The sequence below is a fragment of the Cynocephalus volans genome, chromosome 15, assembly GCF_027409185.1.
Source record: "Cynocephalus volans isolate mCynVol1 chromosome 15, mCynVol1.pri, whole genome shotgun sequence".
Lineage (NCBI taxonomy): Eukaryota > Metazoa > Chordata > Mammalia > Dermoptera > Cynocephalidae > Cynocephalus > Cynocephalus volans.
The window spans coordinates 19,719,883-19,742,561 of NC_084474.1; positions in this window are offsets into that span (position 1 = coordinate 19,719,883).

Here is a 22,679-nt window from a genome sequence, read left to right on the forward strand (position 1 = left end):
TATCTTGGCTATTGTAAATAGAGCTGTGATGAACATGGGAGTGCATGTTTCCCTTCCATAAGATCATTTCCATTCCTTCGGGTATATATACAGTAGTGGGATTGCTGGATCATATGGTAGTTTTATCTGTAGTTGTTTAAAAAACTTCCATACTGTTTTCCGTAAAGGCAGTGCTAATTTACAGTCCCACCGACAATGTAGGAGGGTTACCCTTTCTCCACATCCTCATCAGCATTTGTCATTCTCTATCATTTTGTTAATAACCAGACTAACTGGGGTGAGATTATATCTCAAAGTGGTTTTGATTTGCATTTCTGTGATGATTAATGATGTTGAACATTTTTTCATATACCTGTTAGCCGTTTGTATGCCCTCTTTTGAGAAATGTCTATTCAGGTCCTTGCCTATTTTTAAATTAGATTATTTGTACTTTTTACTATTTAGTTGTTTGAGTTCTTTATATATTTTGAATATTAATCTTTGTTGGATGCATAGTGTGCAAATAGTTTCTCCCTGCAATATATTTTTATAGATAATTGAGTTGTACTACCTATGGATAGATGGAGAATCCAAGGAAACATTAAAAGACTTAAGCGAAAAATGAAAATAAAAAAGATTTTAAGGGCACTACGTTTTAGAAAAGGCCTTCTGACTTGAGATAGAAAAACGGCTTTTAAAAAGACAGGATTATTTTCTTACCTATGAAAAAGAAAACATAGTATTTCAAAGACAGAAAGACATGATACCTATTTTCCATAAGCTGAGGAGTCTGACAGAATGTAACACTCATTTGAAAATAGAAGGTAACAAATGACAAGTGCAGATGTCAGGCATCACAGAATTGCAAAGAAGAGCAGGGGAAAAAAGCAGTAGTAAATCCAGAAAGGATTCAAGAAGGAGAAAAAAATTGAGTTGAGCTGTTAAAGATAAAAATAATTTGGAAAAAAAAATCTTGAGACATCCTATTTAACATATAAGGCACATAGAGGAAAGTCAGAGGAAAAAATCATCAGAGGGAACTACCTGTCAAGTTCAAACACTGTTCAGCTTCCTGAATGCCAATATAAATATAAAGATAATGAGCTTTATTTTACTATCAAAGGTCAACAAGAAGGATTTTTCGGGTAATTCCTCAAATTTGACCCCTTTGAAGCAAATAGTAACAATAAGAATAAATTTTACGCTATAGATCTTCCTTAGAGAACTCCTTTTCAGATATTATAGAGCTGTTTGCTTCAATAACGTCCAATTTTTGCTTTCCTTTTATCCAGCTAAAACAATGATGATGATTTCACCACCAGGAATGTGAAACAAATGAAGTTTTCGATTTTCTATAAGATAATGGAAAATCTAAATGGTGTAGAAATTGTACATGGTTAACAAAAGACATCTAAGCAACTTGCTGTACTTCCGTGCACAAGTATAAATTTTCCTCACAATCTTGGACATTCAGACCTGCTAGGAGCTCATTAACCGCTCTGGCAGAGGGAAGATGTGGCACTGTGATTCACAGTCTCTGAATGGCTGCAAGGTATTTAATCTGAACAACGGAAGAATTAAGGGGCAGCAGTTAGCATAAGTATCAGCAGATAGAGTGTGGCTACCTAAAGCGTTCTTATTCAATTTCAGAATTGCCTGCCTGAAGATTTATATTGGTTTTTTCTTTTTCTTTTTCTTTTTAACATTAGGAGAGCCTTACATTGCAAATACCAACAGCAGAAGCCCTCCCTCTGTAATTCTGCATTGGTAAATCTAACATGGTATTTCCTGGCAGCAGCAGCACATGAATGGGATGTGTGGTTTACAGTGCTGGGGTGTGACTAGCCAGGCTTCCTCTGTGCCTATGTAACTGGAGCAAATGACAATAACAGCTACCTGCAAATTATTATGTTGAAAATTTGAGGAATATGCTCAGGATCTATTAAGTACCCACACCACTAATGGTCAATTCTACATTCCAACCTCAGGAGAAGCAACTCACTTTGAGTTCTTCTTGAATCCCTGCAAGAGATACCTTCAGATAAAGATTCCAAAGTGGCCCCCATCTCCCCATCTTATCTCCAATGTTACTTATTGTCTTTTATGGTTGGGGGAGGAAACTAACTCTTATTGTGGTGCCAAGATCTTTTCATGTGTTATTTCATTTAGTCCCTATGAGAATACATTCAAATTGAAGAAACTGAGTTCCAGAAAATTTCAAATCCAGGACCACCAGCTCTACCCAAGTGCACAGGTGTCCTGCCTCATGACACATCCTCAGGGACTACCACACGTTTCTCACCAAATCTGCTCTGATTTTCTTTGTATTTTATCCCTGGCCCATTTCTGATTTCATGTGGAGTTAAAGACACCTATAGGTTCCTTCCCACTTCTGTTGGGTGCTGCCTATAACCTAGTCCAGCTGCTCTGAAAATGAGCTGAATTGTGGTGGGGGGGACATTTGGGGGTCAGCTCCCTGAGCCCTGGGGATTCCTGCGCTATCCCAGTCCAGCTCCAACCACCAGCGAGTTGAAGTAGAGAGTGCTTCTATTAGTTTCCTGTAGCTGCTTTAACAAACCGGGTGGCTTAAAACAGCACAAATTGGTTCTCTGTGGTGCTGGAGGCTAGAAATCCAAAAGCAAGATGTGGGCAGGGCCCTTCTCCCTCTGTAGCCTATACGGAAGAGTCCTTTCTAGCCTCTTCCTATCTTCTGGTGGTTGCCAGCAATCCCTGGCCTTCCTTGACTCGTGGCCACATCACTCCAATTTCTGCCTCCGTCTTCAAATAGCTGTCTTCCTCCTACGTATGTGTGTGTCTCTGTGTGTCCTTTTCTCTTATAAAGACATCAGTCTTTGGATAAAGAGCTCATCTTAATCCAGTATGACCTCATCTTAACTGATTATATTTGCTAAGACGGTTATTTCCAAAAAAGGTTACATACTGAGGTTCCAAGTGGACATGAATTTTGGGGGAACACTATCCAACTGTTTAGTTTCTTAAGTATGTGGACTCTTCTCTTATGTATCATTTTCTCATAGCTGAATTTTTCTTTTCTTTTTTCTTTTTGGTGGCTTGCCAGTACAGGGATCTGAACCCTTGACCTTGGTGTTCTAACACCGGCTCTACCTAACAGAGCTAACCGGCCAGCTCCATGATTGAATGTTTTAAACTTATAGCTAACTTCTTTCAAAAGAGGAAATTAGATATGTGCATATAATACGAGAGTACTTCAAAAACTTCATGGAAAGATTCATATTATCTTTTAATTCTATTTTTTCATGAACTTTTTGAAATAACCCCAAAGGTCCTTTTATTTGTGACTCTAATGCACTTAGAATAAATGTAAGATTTTCTTGTTTTAAAGGCCACCCTCAACCTGTTCATAAATTTAAGATTATTTTTTAGATTATGAAACATTTTAAAGCAAACAGTAAAAAGTAAAACCGACGCCTATATATCTGTCACTAAGATTAAGCAGACATTAGCACTTTTCTTGTTTATTTTAGTTTTAAAAGAAGAAATGCTTACGATACAGCTGAGCCTTACTTCTGTTCTTTTGCCCTCCTGCACTTCCCAAAGGTGACTGCCATCATGAAGCAGAATAGATCATTCTCATGCACTTTTGTGCTTCTCTTCAATAAAAATGTATATATAAAAAATTCAGTGTTATAAAAATTTATGTCACTTGTAGTCTGTTGTACCTATTCTTTTGCATCTTCTTTTCTGATTCTTTCTTGGTGTCCACCCTTGAGAAAGTAGTTATGCACAAGATGTGTACAACAATTTTTACCACAGGTCCACACGTACACGTAAGAGTGAAAAAAACTGTAATCAAACATCCCATAGGGGGTTATTAGTATAAATAAAAACATTTTGTCAGCTAAATGGAATGCTATCTAGCAGCTAAAATGAATGGATAATATCTACAGAATATAATTTTTAAAAATCTTAAAAAAATCTTAAACCAAAAAACACTCAAACCATGTATGTAAAATGATTTTAAATTCTCTATTTTAAAAGATTACAACTGATAATATAAAATATTAAAGAACTTCATTCAAAAACTCTTGGTGCTATGTCTGCTTTCTCTGCCTGAATCTATGCAAACCCTTCAGTTCACATGTTGAATCTTGTATAAGTCAGCTATAGGGTGCAGGATTTAGACATTGTTTAAGTCAACATGCTAGCAAGACCTTATCCATCCTTTATCATTGACTCCACTAAGAAAAGTAAAAAACTTTAATTTCCAAGAACTGTTTCCATTTACTATTGCTGTGAAAGGTAGTGAGATCAGCGATGCTTTTTAGAAGCTAAGCCTCTCTTGGTATCTTGATATAATTGCTTAGTTCTGTAAGACTTTAGGTAACTCATTTGTGTATATTTTCAAATCGGCAGCTCTAGCTGTTGCAGCATCTAAACTCCTATACATAGACAGCAGTAAATTATTTTCAGTGTTACCTCCAGACTATTAAAACTTGAGGGGTATGAGAACAATTCATATATGCATGTTGCTACCGTCAATTAGGTCGCCAATCAATAGAACAACATGCTCAGTATTTCAATGGAGCAGATGTCTGATAAGGTAATGGTAGTTTGAAATATGGTAATGAATAAATATTCAGTAACACCTCACACGAGGAAGCAAGTATGTATGGAGTCACAGAATAAATATTGTGTCCTCCAATTCAGTTGATGAAGTACAGCAGAGGTCCTCAGACCTGCTAGAAGAGGTCAGGTCTGCCTTGCTGTGCACTGTGCTTTCTTGATAGAGGTTATCGCAACAGCAATTACATAGTTATTTGTATAATTGCCTGATTAAGGTTTTTCTCCCCTACCAGACACTCAGCTGGATGAGGTCAGGGGCCATGCTCAGGATTTTCAAGACATTCAAAAAGGGAAGTGAGGGGAATACATTTACTAAAACTAATTCAAACCAATGGTGCTGATGACTATGCATGATAGATCAGGTGATATCTTATTATTTACAAAGAGTTTGCCACTTCAAGTGGGATATCATACAAAGACAGTGAAGACACTTTGGTGAGTCACTGACAGCCATAATCTTATCCAGAAATGGCCAATACCTGGCACATCGGCTGCTGCTTCCTGGTGCTGTGATTTTGGCAGGCCTCACTGAATTATCTGGGCATTCTGCCCTGGTGAGTTCATAGACAGCCACAGGACCGTCCTCAACACAGTGCAGTGGCCTCTCCCAACCAGTTGGATCTGGCACATAAGAGAGGATCTACTCACCTTCCCTAATATAAATCAACACTGTGTTTAAATGAGGGAACTGAGGCCTCAAGAAGCGAAATGTCTTTCCCCCTAAAACTCAAAGCCAGTTATCGCACCTCTGTCAGTTAGCATATTTCCCTTCTTTTTTTTTTTTGTTATCCTCATTTCTATTTCTGTCTATTCAATTAACTTTATGTTAAAAGCTATCTCAAATATACATAAGAAAATGTCAGATGTTAAGTATATATATACAACAGTTTTCCTGAAATCACATAACAAGCTTTAGTAAGTCAAGAGTCTAGTCAAACACTAAGTAGCTGTGATTTTGAATGAGCTAATTATGTAAGAAAGTATGAAAAGGAAAACAATGTTGGGTCAGTCTTGTTTTGGAAAAAACTCTTCTCAATGGCAGAAGCACATCTGAGAATCTTTGCTTTCTGTTCTTGATGCCAAGAAAGTAGCAGAAAATAAAGACCTGAGCACATGCTGCCATTACCAGCTTGCTAAAGAGATATGGACATTTGAAATTATTTTTGCCAAACTCTTGTACACTTTAAGCAATAGAAGTAATAGGTAATTGATGTTAAATGCTGATTTTAGTTTCCTGGTTGAATTTATATTAGATCTGTTACAGAGAAAATTGTATTTTTGTATCAAGAACTTAATCTACACATTGATTAAACAAGGAATTGCAACTTAGTATTTCAGCATGCATTAAAATGCTAATAGGGACTTATAGTGGATAGATCCTTGATTTTTATAACATTTTTAGTCATGACTATGACTTAATTTGCTGTGAAATTTTTAATCATAATTGCATTGGTTGTTTTTCTATTAAAAATATGGTCTATTTGTGATATGGTTTTTTAGATATACATTGAAGTTGTACAAAAAACATTCTGCCAAGAATCTCTGACCTGTGTGGGCGTTAGGGTGGGGAGTAAGAGCCTGCTTTCTAGGCAGAAGAACACAGCAAGGATGAAGGCCCCGAGGCAAGATGGAGTCGCCACCTTTTGGAACAAACACTTTCGCCCTGGCTGCAGCAGTGGACACAGGACAGCCGGGAAGATGGTGTGGTCACCGAGCTAAGGAGTAGCCCAACAGTGGAAGGCTGTCTGGGCCAAGGCTAGAGATTTTGATAAATCTATCAGGAAACCATGAATTAGTTTTAAGTAGTTAAGTGACCTTATCTGTCTTGTCTTTTAAAATGATCATATTCCTTTCAATTTGAATAATTGTTATTTGGATAAATAAATCCCTTGCAAACTAACCAGTGAGCATCTCAAGGTCAGGAACAAGTTTTGATTAATATCTGACTCTTTCACTTGTAACTATTCATGACAGAATTATAAGGAGAAAACGTCCATCAGATGTATGAGAGAGTGAATGGATTACTGAACGAATAATTGAATATAGGAACAGAAGTGTTATGTGGATAGGGTTAACATTGCATATTGAACCTATTCTGGCCATATCTAACACCTAAATGGAAAGGAAAAGATCTTTATATTAGTTGCATTTATGATTTATTGTTGGAGATATAATTAGTCTCTGAAATTATCCTTCTCCAGAAGTTTATTTTCTATTTCTTCTGTTAATTTTCTTGTTTTACTTAAGTAATTTCTTACTGATTAGCATGCATTTAAATAACCAAGATAATTTTTCAAATTACATATTTATAGAGAGGTTAAATTACAGTAATTATATATTTGTAACATACAATTATAAAATAAATATGATGATGTTATATTAATAACAACAGATAGGATAATCGCAATGTAATGAGAGATTTGAAGTATTGAGCACTATTAACTTGAGCTCAAATAATCTCAAAAATAAAAGCTGCATGATTATTTCTCATTTAACTCTTTGAATATATTGTATTTTTTCTGCCTAAATGTTTTCCATGTGAGTACATGCAATTTAAAAGATTAAAGAAAAACAAACAAAAATTCTCTGTACATGATAAGTCAGTATATTAAAATATTCTCATGACATTTTCAAATGTGAATGATAGCCTCCTATTTTTGACAATTTTAATTCTCACTGACATGTAATTCACAAATGTATCTCTATTACTATGGCTACAATTAAATGACCTATTCGGGCATGTTCCCTGTAGCAGCGTGCATTTTCCAAAGGTGACCGCAATAATATCTTTCACCCACGTGCTCTTCTGCCGTGTGCCCTTGTCACCCCCCCCCATCCAGAGGTGGAATCTATTCCTCCTATTCCTTGAACCTGGGCAGGCCTGTGGTACACTCCAGTATTCATTTTTGGTCATAAAGATGCTTCACTTTGTTCAACAGGATTAGATTTTTCTTCTGTATATCTTTGCCCTTTGGATGCACACATTACATGAAAGGCAAGATTCTTTTTGTGCAGTAGGCTTGTGATTTGTTCTCTTTAATCATTATACTTTACCTTTAATGATAGTTTCCTTTAATAACTGTACATAATCTTCAGTGAGTTGTCTTTTTCATGTCCTTGGAGAAAAGACTTGTGAAAGGGAAAGTGCCTGCATTACCTAAGTCACAAAAGTGCTTTGTTAACTCATTTGCACACCTTCCAATGTAATTTACATTTCCCTGGATGTTTAACCACAAAGGCCAGAAAGTAGAGATCTTGCTGATACCACAAAGCTGTTAGTTTAATATTTCAATGGTAGTGCTATGATATTTAAAGTCAACAAGAGCAGAGGACATAACATTTGGATTTTAGCTTGGCTCCCATCAACTATGAGACTTTGGGCAGGTCACACTGTCTGAGTGCTTAAATCTTTACATGTAACGTATATCTGTCACACCAGATATTTCCAACATCTGCACTTCTTTCTAAAGACAAGCTGAAGAATCCCTTAATTATTTTAGTAATATTATCAGTCAGTTTGAAGGTTATGTGACTTCAAAGACACTTCTTTTAAATGTAGATTTTTTTCAGTTTGCAAATATATTCTTCAATTTATATGATTTTCCTTAAGTGTCCACAAAAATATAACTTTTGTTCTCATTGTTCAAATTTGATTCAACTGTTCTTTCTGAGGAACATATAAAAAGGGACGTTTCTATGTTAGATGTAACCTGATTCCTGTTTTGTGAGCAGAGTTAGTGGAGCACAGCGACACCCTTGCTTTATGTACTATCTGTGGCTGCTTTTACACGATGGCAGAGGAGAGTAATTCAAAAAAACTGTAGTGCCACAAAGCTGACAATCTTTACTTTCTGCTTCTTTACAGAAAAAGTGTGCTGGTCTCTGATTTAGGGCAAAGGAAGTCAAACCCAAAAATGAAAGTCAAATCTTCAGAAATTCTCATCCTTTGTTTGGAATACTTCTGGCTGAATCTAGGTACTAAAGAGGCTTTACAAATCCTCATGCAGTTCTTATGCAGTTTTCAAAACAAAAAGTCCTTTAAGTTTACATATATACATATACATTTTTTAAGTATGTCATAGTAATGGATTGGGCATGAAGACCTGGTATTCAGATTAAGTTTGTTCTTTACTTAAAATGACACTTTCTGGTCACTTAATGAGGTTAACTAGGAATTTGTTTTTATCACATTTTTCTTATCCCCTTGCTAATCCATATATTACTCTGTCATAAATGGTAAAACTAGTCAGAACTTTTAATTCCAGTGAATATCGTCATTACTTCAAATTAATCACAGTAACAACAGAAAAAAAATTCTTCAAACTGAGAATGATAATGCTGTATTACATAACTTTTCTGGTTACAGGCATACCTCATTATATTGTGCTTTGACTGTATTGTGTTTTTTACAAATCGAAGTTTTGTGGCAAACCTCTGTTGAGCAAGTTTATTGGCACCATTTTTTCAATAGTATGTGCTCAGTTCATGTATCTGTGTCACATTTTGGTAATTCTTGCAACATTTTTAATGTTTTCCTTATTACTTACATCTGCTATGGTGATCTGTGATCAATAATCTTTGATGTTACTATTGTAATTGCTGTGGGGTGCCATGAACTGCACCCATATTAAACAGCGAACGAAATTGATAAATACGTGTGCTCTGGTTGCCACACCAACCAACTTTTCCCCCATCTTTCTCCCTCTCCTCTAGCCTCTCTATTTCCTGAGACACAACAATATTAAAATCAGCCCAACTAATAACCGTACAATGCTTCCAAGTGTCCAAATGAAAAGTTGCTGGTCTCTCCCTTAAATCAAAAGTTAGAAATGATTAAGCTTAGTGGAGAAGGCATGTCAAAAGCTAAGCCTCTTGCACTAAATGTTTAGCCAAGTGGTGAATGCAAAGGAAAAGTTCTTGAAGGAAATTCAAAGTGCTATTCATGAGAACACATTTATTCATGAGCCTTATTGCTAATATAAAGTTTTAGTGGTCTGAGTAGAAGATCAAATAAGCCACAGAATTCCCTTTAGCCAAAGCCTAATCCAAAGCAAGGCCTAACTCCCTTCAATACTATGAAGTCTGAGAGGTGAGGAAGTTGCAGAAGAAAGATTTGAAGTTAGCAGAGGCCGGTTCATGGAGTGCAAGGAAAGAAGCCATCTCAGTAACACACAAGTGCAAGGCAAATCAGCAAGTGCTGGTGTAGAGGCTGCAGCAAGTTACCCAGAAGATCCAGCTAAAATCACTGATGAAAGTGCCTACACTAAACAACAGATTTTCAGTGTAGATGAAACAGCCTTCTGTTGGAAAAACATGCTATCTGGGACTTTCATAGCTAAAGAGGAGAAGTGAATGCCTGGCTTCAAAGCTTCAAAGGACAGGCTAACTCCTGTTAAGGGCTAATGCAGCTGGTAACTTTAAATTAAAGCCAGTGCTCATTTGTCATTCAGATAATTCTAAGGACCTTAAGAATTCTGCGAAATCTATTCTGCCTGTGCTGTATAAATGGAAAAACAAAGGCTGGAGGACAGCACATTTGTTTATAGCATGGTTTGCTGAATATTTTAAGGCCACTGTTGAGACCCATCTTAGAAAAAAAGATTCCTTTCAAAATATCACTGCTCATTGACAATGCCCCTGGTCACCCAAGAGCTCTGATGGAGATGTGCTAGAAGAGCAATGTTGTTTTCATGCCTGCTAACACCATATCCATTCTGTGGCCCATGGATCAAGGAGTAATTTTGACTTTCACGTCTTATTATTTAAGAAATACATTCTGTAAGGCTTATACCTGACATAGGTAGTGATTTCTCTGATATATCTGGGCAAAGTAAATTGAAGATCTTCTAGAAAGTATTCACCATTGTAGATGTGATTAAGAACATTTGTGATTCATGGAAGGAGGTCAAAATATTATTGACAGGAGTTTGGAAGAAGTTGATTGCAACCCTCACGGATGACTCTGAGAGATTTGAGGCATTAGTGGAGAAAGGAACTGCAGATGTGGTAGAAATAGCAAGAACACTAGAATTAGAAGTGGAGCCTGAAGATGTGACTGAATTGCTACAATCTCTTGATAAAACTTAACTGATGAGGTGGATTATTTTGGAGCTTTAAGATTTAATATCTACCCTGCTGTGTTCTGGACTTGTTTGGGGCCCATTTCTCTTTCTTCTGGACTGTTCTTCCCTTTTGGAATGGGAATGTGTACCCAATGTTGGTTCCATCATTGTATCTTGAAAGGAGATAAATGCAATTTTGATTTTTACATGTTCACAACTGGAAGGAGTTTTGTCTATGGTCTCAGATGAGACTTTGGACTTTGGGCTTTTAAGTTGGTGCTATAACAAGCTAAGACTTTTTGGACTGTTGGGATGAAATGATTGCATTCTGTATGAGTGAGATGAGTTTTAGTGGGTTAGGGGCAGAATGATAGAGTTTGGATATGTTTGTCCCCCCTAACACTCACGTGAAAATCTGATCCCCAATGTGGCAGTGCTGGTAGCTATTTAGTTCATGAGGGTGGATCCCTCATGAATGGATTAATGCCTTCTCTGAGGGCAGGGTGGTGGGTGAGTTCTCACTCTATTAGTTCCCATGATAGATGGTTATTTAAAGGACACTGGCAAATCCCCTCTCCCTCTGCTCCACCATTTTCGCCATGTGGCACCCTGCATTGCTGTAGAGTCACCTCACTGGATGTGTTTCTTGGACTTTGGACTTCCCAGTCTTGGAAACTGTAAGCAATAAATATTCTATTTCTTTGTAAATTACACAGTTCCAAGTAGTTTGTTATAAGCAACAGAAATGGACTAATTCAGAAAATTGGTACTGAGATGGATAAGTGTATTAGTCCATTTTGTGTTGCTATAACAGAATACCTGAGACTGGGTAATTTATATAGAACAGCTGTTTATTTGGCTTATGATTCTGGGACAGCTGCATCTGGCATGGGTCTCAGGCTGCTTCTACTCATGGCAGAAAGTGGCAGGCAGCCAGCAGGTACAAGCAGATTGCATGGGGAGAGGAAGAAAGAGAGATAGAGGGGAGGTGCCAGACTTCTTTTAAACAACCAGCTCTTGTGGGAACTAATAGAGCAAGAACTCACTCATGAGCCCCACCCCCCACCAGAGAAGGCATTAATCCATTCATGAGGGATCCGCCCCCGTGACTCCAACAGCTCCTGACACTGACACATTGGGGATCAGATTTCCACATGAGTTTTGGGAGGACAACACATCCAAACTCTATGAATGAGCAAAGAAAGTGGTTAACCAAAATGGCATTTACTCTTGGTGAAATTGCTGTGAACATTGTTGAAATGACAACAGATTTTGAATATTATATATGCTTAACTGATAAAGCAGTCACAGAGTTTGAAAGGACTGACTCCAATTCTGAAAGAAGTTCTACTGTGCTACCAAACAGCATTGCATGCTACAGAGAAATCTTTCATGAAAGGAAGAGTCAATCGATGCAGGAAACTTCATCCTTGTCTTATTTTAAGAAATTGCCACAGCCACCAGAGCCTTCAGCAATCACCACTCTGATCAGTCAGCAGCCATCAACACTGAGGTGAGACCCTCTCCCAGCAAAAAGATTACGACTCACTGAAGGCTCAGATGATCATTAGCATTTTTAGCAACAAGTATTTTTAAATTAAGGCATGCACATTGTTTTTATTGACATAACGCTATTGCACACTTAATAGACTGCAGTACAGTGTAAACGTAACTTTCGTATGCCCTGGGAAACCAAAAAATTCTGTGCGACTCTCTTCATTGCAATATTCGCTTTATTGCAGTGGTCTAGAACTGAACCTGCAACATCTCCCAGCTATGCCTGTACTTTGATTCATTAAGAAAGTGACTTTACTGATTAAATAAAATTTATAGAGTACAAATTACTGCATTATCCTAATAACATTTCATAGCTTTAGTTTTTGATTTGAAAGACCATGACATTCTTCATGAATTGCCAAATTGTGTTGGGGGGTGGTGTGAGACATAATCATAAATAAAAAACTAGAAAATATAGAAACTAAAGCAGGATAGAACCACCACCTCATAATCATATAAACTCACTGGAAACCTAAATACAAAGAAGATTGAAATTACAATTATGTTATTTAGTATCTCCTGGAGGTCTCATTTTAAGACTCTGGATATCCATTCATTTCCTTTTCAGATGCACTCCGCCCCCATGATGTGGCTGCATTACTGACAGGTGGCAATCCCAGCACAGAAAGACCACATGGGCAGTGATGATGACTTCTCTGTGGTCCGTGCAGAAATTGAGCAACCTATGCAGCTCATTAGAAGTTTAATAAACAAAGGTTTAGTTCTTTCTGAAAATTCAGCAAGACACAACACAGCAAGCATTAAATGGGCATGTTGAGGGGTAATATAAAGGTATATTTCTCCCTTAAACTATAAGTGTATTTTTTTAGGTAGTTTTAATAATTAAAAATTACTCCTGAAAAGAACATGACCTCTTACTCAAATCATTTGCAAATAACCTGAAGAATAGAGAATAAAAGGAACTTTAAATATGTATCAAAGTTTGTTGTTAGTTTATGATATGACTAAATGAAATATAAGAAAGCTGCACAGTAGCTATTGCTAACTTAAATGGCCAAATCTGACCTAAAAGCCATAGCACAGGGCTGTGTGTGTGAGATATATCATCCAGACAGCCCTAAGTGCTCCATGGGCTTTAAAAATTTTATATCTTCCCTATTTGTTAATGTTTCCAGTCAAACAGAAATATAAATTGGAATACAGCATGCTGGCTGGAGCTATGGCTCAGGAAATCAGGCCCATATTTAAGCCATAAATACAGTAAGCTTAGTTTTTAAACTTGGTTTTGATCCACCTTTTTTCAAACTTATTCTTTTAAAAAAACTTAAATTCCTTTATTGTTTTGTTCAAAATGAATCTATCCTCATTATAGAAATTCAAACATGACAGAAAAATATAAAATATATAAGGTAGAAAGTATATGACCACTTTGATTATCTACCCTTCTCTCCAAACCAGAAAAAACAACTAACAATTTGGTATATGATGTTACAGTCTCTTTATATGGATATGCTAATATAAATGAGTATAAACATAAATATATAGTAAATATAAATATATGTGTATATACACAAATAAATGTATGTATATGTATACATAAAGCAATTAAACTGTAGATTGTACTTTGCTTTTATTTAAATTATTATACAGCTTTCTAAGTTAGGGCCAAAAGATCTTTTATTTTTTCAAAATTTATTTTAAAATAATTTTAGACATATCAAAGTTGCAAAATAGTAAAGAAAGTCCAACTATACCCTTCACTCAGTTTCCTCTGATGTTATCTACTTACATAACCACAGTGCAATTATAAGAACAGAAATTAACATTGTTACAAAACTATTAACTAAACTACTGGCATTATTCAAGTTTAGTCGGTTTTTCTACTAATGCCTTTTTTTTCTGTTTCTGTATCTAATCCAAGACCCCAGAGTATCTCTTTAGTCACCTCCACCCTGTTGCAGTTCCTCATTTTTGCTCTGTCTTTCATGACCTTGACACTTTTTATGAGTACTGGTCACTTTTTTTGTAAGGAAGAATTGTCTCTTCTCCAATTAATTATTTCTTCATTTTCTTATATATATCAATTGACTCATATTTATTTGATTCTGTTTTATTATGGTCTTTATTTCTTTGTTACTTAGCTCCCACATATGAGTGAAGATGTGGTATTTCTCTTTCTGTGTCTGGATTATTTCACTTAACATAATTTTCTCCAAGCTCATCCATGTTGTTGCAAATGGCAGAATTTCATTCTTTTTTATGGCTGAGTAGTATTCCATTGTGAAAATATATCACATTTTCCTTATCCAGTCATCCATTGATGGACATTTAGTTTGGTTCCATATCTTAGCTATTGTACATAGAGCTGCAATAAACATGGCAGTACAGGTATCCCTTTGACATGATGCTTTCCATTGCTTTTGAGTATACACCTAGCAGAGGAATTGCTGGTACATATGATAGTTCTATCTGTAGTTGTTTAAGGAATCTCCACACCATCTTCCATAATGGCTGCACCAATTTACAGTCCCACCAACAGTGTAGGAGGTTTCCCCCTTTCTCCACATCCTCACAGCATTTGTTATTCTGTCTTTTTGATGATAGCCAGTCTAACTGGGGTAAGATGATATCTTAGTATGGTTTTGATTTGCATTGCCTGATGCTGAGTGATGTTGAGCATTCTGGTATGTGTCCATTGGCCATTTGTATATCTTCCTTTGAGAAATGCCTGTGCAATCCCTATCAACATACCAATGGCATTCTTCACAGAAATAGAAAAAACAATCCTAATGTTTATATGGAACAACAAAAGACTGAATAACCAAAGCAATCCTGAGTAAAAAAAAATAAAACCAGAGGCATAACACTACATGACTTCAAATTATACTACAAAGCTATAGTAACTGAAAGAGCTTGGTACTGGCATAAAAACAGACACATGGATCAATGAAACAGAATAGAAAACACAGAAATCAACCCAGGTTCTTTACAGCCAATTGATCTTTGACAAAGGTGCCAAGAACATACATTGGGGAAAAGACAGCCTCTTCAGTAAATTGTGTTGAGAAAACTGGACATCCTTGTGCAAAAAAATAAAACTAGACCCATACCACTCACCATATACCAAAATCAACTCAAAATGGATTAAAGACTTAAGTATAAGACCCAAAACTGTAAAACTCCTAGAAGAAAACATAGGAAAAATACTTCAGGACATAGGACTGGTCAAAGACTTTATGAATAAGACCCCCAAAGTACAAACAACAAAATAAAAATAAATAAACAAATGGGATTATATCAAACTGAAAAGCTCCTGTTCAGAAGAGGAATCAACCAACAGAATGAAAAGACAACTTACTGCATTTTTCATTTTTTGAGGAGCTGATGTACTGTTTTTCTTATCAGCCACACCATTTTACATTCCCACCAACAGTGCAATAAATAAAAGGTGCTGTAAATATTGGAGTATAAGCTTTTGTGTGAACATAAATTTTCAATTTATTCGGGTAAATACCTAGGAGCGGGATTACTGAATCATATGGTATGTTCAATCTACCAAAGCATCTTCCAAATAGCTGTACTATTTTGTATTTTTACCAGCAATGGGTGAGAGTTTCTGTTGTTCTACATCACCCTTTTCTTGCTTTTATTTTATTATTTTTTAATTGATTCTATTTGGTGTGTAGTAGTATTTCTTGTAACTTTAACTTGCATTTCCCTAATGACAAATGACATTGAGCATCTTTTCCTACGCTTATCCATATTATTTAGTGAAATGTCTGTTCAGATAGTTTGTACATTTTAAATTTATTTATTATTGTTGAATTTTTAAGAGTTTTAAAATATATTCAGGGCACAGATTTTTTTTATCACAGATGTGTTATTTGCAAGAATTTTCTCCTAATCCATAGCTTGTTTTGTTTTAAACCTCTTAATAATGTCTTTCAAAAAGCAAACATTCTGAATTTTGATTAAGTGCGATTTAGTTTTTTTACTTTTATGGGTACAGCTTTTATTATATTTAAAGACTCATTACCAAACTGAAAGTCTTGCAGACATTTTTTTCCTATGCTTTCTTCTAGAGATCTCATAGTTTTATGTTTTGCATTTAGGTTAAATTTTGTTTTGAGTGAATTTTTGTATAAGGTGTGAGGTATTAAGGTTTATATTTTTCCATGTGGACATCTAGTGGTTCCAGCACCATTTGTTGAAAAGACCATTATTTCTCTATTAGATTGTCATTGAATCTTTGCAATAATAAGTTGACAATATTTGTGTGTTTTTGATTTTGGACTCACCATTTTTATCCATTGATCTATGGGTCTATCCTTTTGCCATATCACGCTGTCTTGATTACTGCATATTTATGGTAAGTTTTGAAATTGGGTAATGTAAATCCTCTAACTTTATTCTCCTTTATCAGAATTATTTCATCTATTCTAGTTTCTTTGCCTTTTCATATAAATCTCAGAATTATAATATCCCCCAAAACCTTGCTGAGATTTTGATTAAGATTGTGAAGTACCTACAGATTAAAATATGAAAAACTGACATCTTCACAATATTGAGTTTTCCAATCCATAAACATAGAATATCTCTCCATTTATTTATCATTGAATTTTTTCATCAATGTTTTTCTAGTTTTGAGCATACAGATTATGCACACGTTTTGTTATATTTATACACAAACGTTTCACTACATCTTGGTGCCTGTTTAAAGGGCATGTTTAAAATTGAAATTCCATTTTTTCTTATTGGTATGAAGGAATATAATTGACTTCTGTAAATTAACTCTTTATCCTGTGACTTTATTACTCACTTAGTTCCAGGAGTTATTCTTGGTTTGTTTGTTGTTTGTTTTATAGATTCTTTAGGGTTTTTAACACAGATAAAAATGTAATCTGCAAATAAAGGCAGTTTTATTGCTTCTTTTCCAATCTGAGTGCTCTTTTCTTTTCTCTTCTTTTCTTTTCTTTACCTTCACTTTTATTTTGCTCCATTTCATTGGCTAGGACTTTCAGTACTGTGTTGAGTAGGAGTGATGAGAGAGGACATCCTTACCTTGCTCTGGATTTTAGGGGGATAGCATTCATCATTAAATATAAAATCTATTTACATTCAAATTATCAATATAGGTGGATTTACCTCATCCGTTTTGCTATTTGTTTCCTATGTACCCCATATCTTTTTTTGTTCCTCTGCTTCTCCTCCTTTTTGTGTTAGTTATTTCCTAGATATAATTTTAATTCCTTTGCTGGTTTCTTTAAACTATGCGTTTTAGTTATTTTCTTCATGTTTACTCAAGGGATCTTAATTTACTATAATCTATTTCAGATTAATAATAACTTAATTCCATAAAAATATGGAAATTTGATTTCATATAGCTCCATTTCCTCCCCCTACCTTTGTGCTCTTACTCACATACATGTTTTAAGGGCATCACAACAATTTTATAAATATTGCTTTATGCAAATCTTTTAAATTAGTTAAGAAAAGAGAAGGCAAAAAATACATTTATGATGTATATTTGCACAATTGCCTTTACCTGTGTACTTTATTTCTGTATGCAGATTCGAGTTACCATCTAGTACCATGTCTTTTCACCTGAAGGTCTTCCTTTAAGATTTCTTATAGGACAGATCTGTTAGCAATGAATTGTCTCAGCTTTTGTTGATCGGGGAATATTTTTATTTTACCTTCCTCTTCAAAAGATAGCTTTGTTGATAACAAAAATTTTAGTTGAAAGTTCCAAAAGGGCTTGAGATCTAAGGATTGTGAGACTCTCAGATCTTTTTATTCTATACAGTCATCTCTGGGTTACTGGTGATTTCTTCAACCATCCTCTGTCCATCATTATGCACCTCAGAAGATCTCCTACTTTCCTGTTTTGGCCCAAATATTTTGTATGTTTCTATGTATTTGAGCCTTTATGTGAAAAGATTTGTGAACAGGTGAAGTACTTTTCTTCTGGGACATTTTCGAACCTAATCCGTTTTGCCACCCCAAATGTGTCCATTAAAAGTTTCTCCTTATATATGAAACAACCTTTGCCAATGAAGAGTTATATTCTCTGTTCATGCTGCCTGCAGGCATAAAAGTAACTATCAATTTCTTCTAGGAAGGACAGAGGGCTCCCAACTTAGGATGGCTTGACTTAGGATTTTTTAACTTTATAATGGTGCAAAAACAATATACATTCAGTAGAAACTGTACTTAATGTACCCACACAACCATTCTGTTTTTCACTTTTAGTATGGTATTCGATAAATTACATTAGATATTCAACATTTTATTATAAAATTGGATTTGTGTTAAGTGATTTTGCCCTAGTGTAGGCTAATGGAAGTGTTCTGAGCACATTTAAGGTGAGCTAAGCTAAGCTATGATGTTCAGTACATTGGGTGTATTAAATGCATTTTGATTTAAGATAGTTTCAATTTATCATGTGTTTATCAGGAAGTAACCTCATCGTAAGTCGAGGGGCATGTCTATACTCATTTTTCTCTGTAGTTTAATTCATTGAATTTTTTTGTTGTTGTTTTTGCATTTTTGGATTTCTAATGGCTTTTTAAAATACTGTGGCTTTTAAAATTTATCCAATTTTTAAAAATTGTTGTAGTGAGAGTTATGGCCTCTTGTGACCATTTAACTACTAACCAGAAGTAGAAGTTTTAATGCAGCTCTCTTGTCTTTGGATGAGAAATAGAAAGGAAAGAGGTAATATGACATTTAGAGAAGAATCAGGTGGGAGTACAAGGGGGCAAAGTTCATATATACAAGGGTGTGTCTATTCAGATTAAATGCAAAAACATTGTTGGAATGTTTGTTAAAAGTATTTTTAGTGCAGTAAATGAAAAATCATTCCTCAACGAAGGCATATTTTCAGATCTCAAGAACAAACACAAATTGTTTCTTTGTTGACTGCACCTCATTTTCAGTGGCAATGGCTGTTTTATGCAAATTTATGAGGAAACTGTGACAAGAAGATGTGTTTGATAACATCTGCCTGGAAATGTTCTGAGCATTCAGCATTTGCATCAATGTGGGTAAAAACAAGTGCTAATGCTTCCTACCTAGGCTGCAGGAGTTGAGACTGCCAAGTCTGGCAGACAGCGTATGATATGAGGAACACCGTCTGTGTGTGGAATACCTTCCCCTTCAGGATGAGAGCTGCATGCAAAGAACTTGGAGGGAAATGTGTTTGTTAGCCATGCAGTGATGCTTGTATTTCAATTTGGACCTTTTAATTTTATGTTCAAACACCTCTCAGTTTGGTCTTTCTGTGAACTGAAGAGGATGGGCTAAATGGAGTCAAAATAATATTAATAGAGAAATTGGAGCTGCATGGAAATTGTCGTAACAGTCTTCTCCAATGCAGCCCCTCCTCTATTACTAGGTGTATGAATACTACATTGCACTTAAGTGAGCCTTCCTTGTGGAAAGAAAATATATTTTAGAAAACAGTGAACTTGGATGGAAATCTTGTATGTCCTTTGCCAGCTGCATGACATTTGGCCGTATGCACATTAGAAGATGCCACTCTTTTAACTTAAAACCTTTGCAGAGCTTCTTCATAAGTTTTCTAACATGTTTCTTAATAAGTTTTCTACACAATTGTGCCTACCTCTCCAGTCTAACTTGGACTACACAACAGCTTAATTTTAATAGCACAGCCACATCAGTCTTCTTCCAGTTTTCCAAACCTCAGCACTACTCTGGCCTTCTTAAGGTAGAAAACCTTGGCAATATCAAGTAACAGCAGTCTGAGAACAGATGTTGGCCCCCTCACAACGGCCACTTCACCCACGGCAGCACAGGGACTCCTGACACTGGTTCTGTAGCACTTGCTGAAGTAGGCTCTGGCCATTGGAGGGGAGAGAAATCATTTCTAAGTAGGACCAGAACATTCTCAATAACAAAGGCCAACTCTTCTGGGGAAAAGCCTTTACTGACCATTACTCCACCTGGGAGAAGAACAGCTCTCTGAAACAGTTCCCTCTAGCTTTCCTGTCTAACCTAAGGGGGCGGCAAAGCTAGGGAACACTCTCCAAGGTCACATTCCAGAGACACAGTCCCACTAAGAGACTGAGGTTGAAGCATGAGAGTAGAGAATGCTTCTTTTCCCCTAGTTTACCACTACGACCACGACCACGAGGCTCCAGGATAATAACAGAGGATTACAGCTGAAAGACAAGCAAGATGCAAATTCTGCCTAAGAGGGAGCTTGAGGGAAGGCCTGAAGGCAAAGGAAGACAAAAGCAAGGACCCTAGAGGGAATGAAACCTCTAACACCAAAGGCTACGGCAAACAGGCACAGCCTGAGTCTTACAGATGAACATAAACCTCACTCTAAAGGCCGATTTATCTCAGTAAATAAAAAAATAAATGAATAAATAAAAATTACAGCAGATTTCTCACCAGCAAGCCATGCAAGTAGTAAGAGAATACAGTAAAATATTTAAAGAATTGAAAGAAAAAAAACACTATCTAGATTTCCATGTCCAGTGAAATTATCCTTTGACATTAAAAGAGGAAATAAAGACTTCTCAGACAAACAAGATCAAAAGAAATTCCTTACAACAGACCTGTTCTGTAAGAAGTGGTTAAAATAAGTTTTTCACGAAGAAGGAAAATGATTTGGGTCAGGGACTCACACAATGACAACAATTTTTTTTGAAAATATCAAACCATGATTTCTTCAAATATATTCTGGCTTTTCTCTGTTTTGAGAACTCTAATTAAACATTTGTTAGGCTGTTTTATATTTTCCAACAGGTTGTTGAGACTGTGTTCAGTTGCTGAAGTTGTTTTGCTCCTTGTTCTTACGTATGTATGTATCTACCTATTCATCTATCTCTATCTACTTACTTAATTTTTTGTATGTTTTCAAGTTTACTGAATATTTTTATCAGTATCTAATAACCTCTTAAGCATGTTAAGAATTTTCAATTTCCATATTGTATTTTTCTTATCTAGAAGAATATTTTGTTTCTTTTAAAAAATTCTCTCTTCCCTTTAGGTTCACGTTTTCTTTAAATTCTTGATTATAATTGCTGTATTAGAGCCCTTTGCACCTGATTCCACCCTCTCTGTCATATTTGGTTGTTTCCATAGTCTTCTTTTTCTTCTGGTTGTGGGTAAGATTTTTCTGATGTTTCACATTCTGGTAAATTTTAATTTGGTGCTAGTCATTTTGTTTATAGCATTTTTATCTGGACTATTTCATCTTTAAAGAATGTTGAATTTTATTTTGATAGCCAAGTTATTTGTGGAGGAGCTTGATTCTTTTGAGGCTTCTTTTTAAAACTTTTTAGGATGGGTATGAACTAGGAAGACTCTAAGCGTAGATTAGTTTACTGCTGAGATACGATCGCCTTGGTTTCTCTATCGAGAGCCCTGTGAGTCCAGGTAAGCAGCTCCACTACAGCTGGTGGCAACTCGAACATCTTCTGGTTCTGGGGGAGCTCTGGGAGCTGTCTTATAACACAAAGTTGCCTGGTTGCAAGTATTTCTCCTACACATGAACAAAATAGCATTCAGAAAAAAATTCAAGTGGCCCTCTGAAGATTTCTGGACCTCTTTCTCTGCATAGCTCTCTCCTCTCCAGTACTCTGCTGTAAAAAGCTCAGCTTCAGGGACCTCATCAAAATCCAACTTCTGTCTCCTCAATTCAGCAAAACTTCCATGGTCACATCTATTCTCTGGTTCTGACAGTGCCTCCATGTAAAACCTCAGGGTGACTTCTAAGCTTCTCTGTTTAATTACATTTTCTCAGGGATTATTGTCCTGCATTGCCTTCTGTGCAATGCACAAAATCAGGTATTTCTTATACTGTGTCCATTTGTTTTTCTACTTGGTTATGCCAGGAAGCAAAGTTTGATATAGTTACTACAACCTGGGTGACTGTGATTTTACAGTTTCGGGCATGTTTTCATTTTTACAATCAAAAGAGCAGTCTCCTCAGTCTTTTTGCCTTCTAGCTGAAAGTAGAAATCAAAAGTACAATATCCATCGAGCTCTTGAAAATACTTGTATAAAGGTTTCTACCAAATTATAAGTTAAGTACTATTCCACAGGGGATCATACCACTCCACTGTTAAGAGTGGCTAGTGGTCTCTTGCATGTCCTTCAGTGGCAGGGTTTTAATTCTTTAGTTCAATATATATCAAGTCACCCTGTGAGACTTAGGGCATAGTATAGCAGTTAGTACTGAGCCCTTTTCAAATATGAAAACGCTGTTTGTGAAGGTAAGAGTGCCAAGGAAATCTAAAACACATAGCCGTTTTCTAAATAGCAATATCAATTTCTAAATTGCAATATCATATAGTAATTCTTTTGTACATTCATTGCTGCATGCTCAAGTTAAGACATGATCTAATATTTGGGGTCCGTATTCAGTTAGGCTTCAGTTGGACTATTCCCCATGAAAAGATCAGAGATAGCATTACAAAATATAATATGTAGTATTACAAGGCATAAAAAATCATGCTAATGTACCTCTCCTTCCTACATTAC